Genomic DNA, 6,945 nt, shown 5'->3' with positions numbered 1-6,945 from the left:
TGGAGTAGGTTAAATTAGATTAGGAGTGGGGTTGAGGGATAAAATCATGGGGTAATGGGAAAAGAATTCATGGGTTTATGGGCTGTAATGGGTTTTTGTGTTTTTGTTTTTTTTTTTTTTCTGAACTGATAAAAATTTTCTGGAACTCGACCCCTGCGCGGCCGCTCAGCATTTCTGCGCGGGCGTGCAGCAAGCTACGCGGCCGCTCAGCATAGCTGCGCGGGCGTGCAGAGGGTCTCTGGAAAAAAATTTTTCCAGCCCCTGTTTTCTGATTTTTTTGTGTTTTTGGATAGGTTATTAACTTCTAAGGGTTCCTGTAACAACAATTCATGGGTTGCCTCCCACGCAGCGCTTCTTTTTCGTCATTAGCTTGATGTTCCGTACCTTTCTCAAATAGTCAACAAAATGGCACTAACCACCTCTCGGTTTGCCATATCCCCATAGTAGTGCTTCAACCGCTGACCGTTAACCTTGAATGCTTGGTCCGAATCATTCTCAAAAATTTCCACCGCTCCATGTGGAAACACAGTTTTGATAATAAAAGGTCCAGACCACCTTGATTTCAACTTCCCAGGAAAAAGTCGGAGCCGAGAGTTGAATAACAGAACTTGTTGCCCTGGCACAAATAACTTAGGATGTAGCTTCCTATCGTGCCACCTCTTCACCTTTTCCTTATACATTTTGTTATTCTCGTACGCTTGAAGTCGAAATTCATCAAGTTCATTAAGCTGAAGCATTCTTTTCTTACCAGCTGCATCTAAATCCAGGTTCAATTTCTTCAATGCCCAGTAGGCCTTATGCTCAAGCTCCGCCGGTAGATGACATCCCTTACCGTACACCAACTGAAACGGTGACATCCCAAGTGGAGTTTTGTATGCTGTTCTGTAAGCCCAAACAGCTTCATCGAGCTTTAAAGACCAATCCTTCCTTGACGGACAAACAACCTTCTCTAGAATGCGCTTTATCTCTCTGTTAGACACTTCCGCTTGACCATTTGTTTGCGGATGATAGGCAGTAGCTACTCGATGATTCACATTATAACGCTGCATCATAGAAGTGAACTTACGGTTGCAAAAATGCGATCCTTCATCACTTATGATTACCCGAGGTGTTCCAAACCTTGTGAAAATTTGCTTATGAAGAAAATTTAGCACTGCCTTTGCATCATTTGTCGGTAAAGCTTTAACTTCGACCCATTTTGAGACATAATCGACTGCCAGCAAGATGTACTGATTATTGCAAGACGAGATAAAAGGCCCCATGAAATCGATTCCCCATACATCAAAGACCTCGACTTCAAGCATCACATTTAATGGCATCTCATCCTTCCTTGACAAATTTCCCACTCTTTGGCAACGATCACACCTTAAAACAAACTGATGAGCATCCTTGAACAAGGTAGGCCTAAAAAAACCTACTTGCAGAATACGAGCTGCCGTCTTCTCACCTCCATAGTGTCCACCATAAACCGTGGAATGGCAGTCTCGTAATATCCCCTCCGTCTCACAGAACGGGATACATCTCCTGATGATCTGGTCAGCTCCCTGTCTAAACAAATATGGTTCATCCCACATATACCACTTCACCTCATGCAGAAACTTCTTCTTTTGCGCGGATGTCAAATTAGGAGGCATTATATTGGTGACAAGATAGTTTACAATATCTGCAAACCATGGTTCTTCCTCCTGAATTGCAAACAACTGCTCATCCGGAAAAGATTCATTGATTAACGTCCTATCTTGTGAAGTAGAATCGGGATTCTCCAACCTAGAGAGATGGTCAGCTACTTGATTCTCAGTACCTTTTCTATCTTTGATCTCTAACTCAAATTCTTGAAGTAAAAGCACCCAACGAATGAGTCTCGGCTTCGAATCCTTCTTAAAAACCAGATAGCGAATAGCTGCATGATCAGTGAATACTGTCACTTTCGTACCAAGCAGATAAGATCGAAATTTCTCAAAGCCAAAGACTATAGCCAAAAGCTCCTTCTCAGTAGTGGTGTAGTTCAATTGGGCCCCATTTAAAGTCTTACTCGCATAGTAGACCACATGGAAGAGATTTTTCTTGCGCTATTCTAGAACTGCACCTACCGCATAATCACTCGCATCACACATCATCTCAAACGGTTCTGTCCAATCTGGTGCTGTAATAACTGGTGCCGTGATCAAACTCTCCTTGAGAGTCTCGAATGCTGCCAAACATTCATCATCAAATTTGAAAGGCACATCTTTCTCTAGTAGATTGCACAACGGCTTAGATATCTTTGAAAAGTCTTTGATGAATCGCCGATAAAAACCCGCATGACCGAGAAAACTACGGATTCCTTTCACCGAATTAGGTGGGGGAAGATTTTCAATGACTCCCACCTTGGCCTTGTCCACCTCCAGACCTTTGCTAAAGACCTTATGCCCAAGGATAATGCCTTCACGCACCATAAAATGACATTTCTCCCAATTAAGCACCAAATTAGTTTCCACGCATCTTTTGAGTACGGTACGCAGATTATTCAAACATTCATCATATGAGTGTCCAAAGACGGAGAAGTCATCCATGAACACTTTGACGTTATTTCCAATCATGTCAGAGAATATAGCCATCATACATCTCTGAAAGGTGGCCGGGGCGCCACATAACCCAAACGAAACTCTACGAAAAGCAAATGTGCCAAATGAACACGTGAAGGTAGTCTTTTCCTGATCCTCTAGTGCAATACAAATCTGATTATACCCGGAATAACCATCCAGAAGACAAAAATACTCATGTCCCGCCAATCTGTCAAGCATTTGATCAATAAATGGAAGAGGGAAGTGATCCTTCCTTGTGGCTTTGTTCAATTTTCTATAATCCATGCATACTCTCCATCCTGTAACTGTTCGAGTAGGGATGAGCTCATTCTTTTCATTTGCGACCACAGTGATACCTCCTTTCTTAGGTACACATTGCACGGGGCTCACCCACGAGTTATCAAAAATAGGATAAATGATGCCTGCATCTAGCCATTTCAGAATTTCTTTCTTCACCACCTCCTTCATGATCGGGTTCAGTCTTCGCTGCTGTTCCACAGTTGGCTTACTTCCTTCCTCTAGCAGAATTTTATGCATACAATATGAAGGACTTATCCCCTTGATGTCTGCTATGGTCCATCCTATAGCCGATTTGAATTCTCTCAAAATCCTTAAGAGCTTGTCTTCCTCACTACCTGAAAGATCAGCTAAAATAATAACAGGTAACGTAGATGAATCACCTAAAAAAGCATACGTCAAGTGTTCAGGTAATGGTTTGAGCTCTAAGGTAGGCGCTTCCTCTATTGATGGTTTGAGCTTCCCTTCAGCGTTCTTGAGGTCAGAAGTACCAAGAGATTCAAATGGTATATCCAGCTTTCGCTTCCAGGGAGAAGCGTTCAGATATTGTAATTGCTCGTTGCTATCTTCATCATCACTGTCAAATTCCCCCACTAGGGCCTTTTCCAATGCATCAGACATTAGCATGTGATCGAGTTCCGAAGTAACCGCAGAATCAATCATATCCACTTTTAAGCACTCCTCATCTTCTGTAGGGAATTTCATTGCCTTGAATACGTTGAAGGTCACATCCTGATCTTGGACCCGCATAGTAAGTTCCCCTTTTTGCACATCTATCAAGGTACGGCCAGTAGCCAAGAAAGGCCTCCCCAAGATTATGGGAATCTTCTTATCTTCCTCAAAATCCAGAATAACAAAATCTGCAGGAAAGAAGAGCTTATCCACCTTGACGAGCACATCCTCAACTATGCCCCTTGGGTAAGTAATGGAATGGTCAGCCAATTGTAGCGACATGTATGTGGGTTTTGGATCAGGCAGATCCAGCTTTTTAAAGATCGACAACGGCATCAGATTAATGCTTGCTCCCAAATCGCAAAGGCACTTGTCAAAAGTTAGATTGCCAATGGTGCAAGGAATGGTGAAGCTTCCTGGATCTTTCAGTTTTGGTGGTAACTTTTGTAGCAGAACTGCGCTGCATTCTTCCGTGAGAGCAACGGTTTCAAGGTCATCCAGTTTTACCTTCCTTGAAAGAATAGTCTTCATAAACTTCGCATAACTAGGCATTTGTTCCAGAGCCTCAGCGAAAGGTATATTGATGTGAAGTTTCTTGAACACCTCCAGAAACTTCCCGAACTGTCTATCCAGCTTTTGTTGCTGCAATCTCTTAGGAAAAGGTGGTGGAGGATAGAGCTGTTTCTCCCCTGTATTAGCCTCAGGCAGAGTATGTTCAACAGTAGTCTTCCTTGGTTCCACCGCTTTCTCTTTTTGCTTAGATTCTTCATCTCTAACTTCAGCTTCGACTTCTTTTGCCTTTTCAGCATCAGCTACTTTTCCAGACCTTAAGGTAATAGCCTTGACTTGCTCTTTAGCTTCCTTCCTGCCTGGTACTTCCGTGTTACTGGGAAGAGTGCCAGGTTGACGATTGAGCACTGCATTGGCTAATTGACCGATTTGATTTTCCAAGGTCTTGATAGAAACCGCCTGAGTCTTGCACAACAGCTTAAGTTCCTCAAAATCAGCACTAGTAGGTGCAGCTGCACTTCCCTGTTGAGGATATGATTGCCTTGTAGCATACTGCTGTGGTTGCTGGAATCCAGGTGGGTTAAACTGTTTACTCACTCCTTGCTAATATGGTGGCTGAATAGCATTCTGATTATTCCCCCAGCTGAAATTTGGATGATTTCTGTTGTTAAGATGATAGGTCGCTGGCACAGGCTGCTGTTGTCGCTGATAATTATTCACATACTGAACAGATTCGTTGACAAGAGAACACTGATCCGTAGCATGAGAACCTGCACAAAGCTCATAAACCATAGCTATTTGATTAACTCCATACGTAGCCAAAGAATCAACCTTCATTGATAGCGCTTGGAGCTAGGCTGCAATAGCGGTGGCTGCATCAACTTCCAGAATACCTGCTACCTTGCCTGACGCCATCCTCTGAGTTGGGTTTTGATGCTCATTTGCAGCCATCGTCTCGATAAGATTATACGCCTCAGTATAGCTTTTAGCCCATAAGGCGCCTCCAGCTGCTGCATTGAGCATGGGCCGAGATTGGGCCCCCAAACCATTATAAAAACCAGTGATTACCATCCAATCCGGCATTCCATGATGTGGACATTTTCTCAACATTTCCTTGTAGCGTTCCCAAGCCTCGCACATAGATTCTGTAGGTTGCTGCGCAAACTGAGTAAGGGCACTCCTCATAGCAGCAGTCTTTGCCATTGGATAAAACTTCACCAGAAACTTTTGCGCAAGATCTTGCCACGTAGTGATTGACCCAGCTGGTTCAGGACCCAGCTGGTTCAGAATGTAACCAGTCTTTAGCCTTATCCCTCAGTGAGAATGGGAAAAGCCTCAACTTGATAGCCTCATCAGTCACGCCATTATACTTAAAAGTGCTGCAGATCTCGACAAAATTCCTTATGTGCATGTTGGGGTCTTCAGTTGCCGCTCCTCCAAAAGAAACAGAATTCTGCACCATCTGAATAGTGCCCGGCTTGATTTCAAAGGTGTTAGCTTGAATAGCCGGATGAAGGATGCTTGACTGAATGTCATCAATTTTAGGCCGAGAAAAATCCATAAGAGCTGGATCAGCTTGAACAATACGATCTCCCATGTTTACTGGTTCTTTCTGCTCAGTTCCTGAATCCGAATCCTCAAAATCTAACTTCTCCGATGTATCAAGAACTTCGTCTTTCTCCTCAGCTGTATCTAAGGTCCTCTTGCGAGCACGAGAACGAGTTTGCATAAACGTTTGCTAAAGTACCTGAAACACAACCGAAAAGAGTAATTAACTACTACGTCATAATCACTGAGTCCTAATGACCAATGATGGTAAGTACATAAACTAAACAAATACGCCGAGTCCCCGGCAGCGGCGCCAATATTCACGCACTAATATTCACGCAAGTATACGCGTTCGCAAGTAATATAGAATACTTTCTAGTTCGTTCCCTCAGAGACTCAGACTAATTTATTGTCTAATTTAACTCACTCACCAATGTATGACTACTTCTCAATGTTAAGATAATAACACTTAAAATTGTTTATTAAATATTAACTATAATTAACTACATAATTAACCACTTAACTAACACTTCAATTTATCAATAATAAAACACTCATGAGATCACAACTTCATTATTACTTCCTTCTATAGCCATTGTTATTACCTTTAGCATGTGACAGTGATGATATTAATCGAATAACACAAAACTGATAAAAGCCAACTTTCATTGTACTAATACCATTCTACCAAACATCCACAATTAAGATAAAAGTTGAATAGTCATCAATTATGTTGAGTTCCTATATGTCTACAGAAATTGACAACACAACGATTTAAGCACAAGTTATTCCTTTTTGATTACATAGGGCAAATAAAACTATTAGAGTTACCCACTAATCATGCACAACGTACATGAACCTATGCTAGCATTGCAAGTTCTAAATCTCAAGATCCACCGTCGCTTCACAAGAGATTAACACCCTATCTTATATGTTCGCGACGCACATAAGACGAATACGCACAACCAATACTAGATATCATGCAATCATCACATACTAAAGTATTAAACAATTAACTAAAGAATTCCATAATAAATCCGTTGCAACCCCATGATCACGATTAGCCCATAATAGAACTTATCGCCATCATGGGTTCATATGAAATCATGATAAACAAACACAAGAAAATAATAACTAAACTGATTATATTAAAACAGAGTACGTCACAAGAGTAAATAAGTCAAAGCAAGAAAACTAGCATCCAACGTTACAACGAAACAAGAATCACAAGAATATATGCTTCCTCTTCGTTGTTGTGTGCTAAATTGGTCTTCTTCCTTATCTCCTTCGCTTCTTGCAAAACACAATCTAAAACATAATCTCCTCTTAATCCTCTGTGAAAAACGTCTCAAAT

General features: G+C 41.7%; 1 non-coding gene across 1 annotated transcript; it reads left to right on the top strand.

Annotated features, from left to right (window-relative positions):
* The first annotated feature begins 5,124 nt into the window (after positions 1 to 5,124).
* On the top strand, positions 5,125 to 5,231 carry LOC141709658 (small nucleolar RNA R71). The gene has a single exon (XR_012570223.1). It is a non-coding gene; the product is annotated as a small nucleolar RNA R71 (small nucleolar RNA).
* The last annotated feature ends 1,714 nt before the right edge of the window (positions 5,232 to 6,945 follow it).

The sequence above is a fragment of the Apium graveolens genome, chromosome 2 (assembly GCF_009905375.1).
Source record: "Apium graveolens cultivar Ventura chromosome 2, ASM990537v1, whole genome shotgun sequence".
NCBI lineage: Eukaryota > Viridiplantae > Streptophyta > Magnoliopsida > Apiales > Apiaceae > Apium > Apium graveolens.
This window is presented reverse-complemented; position numbering and strand designations above follow the sequence as displayed.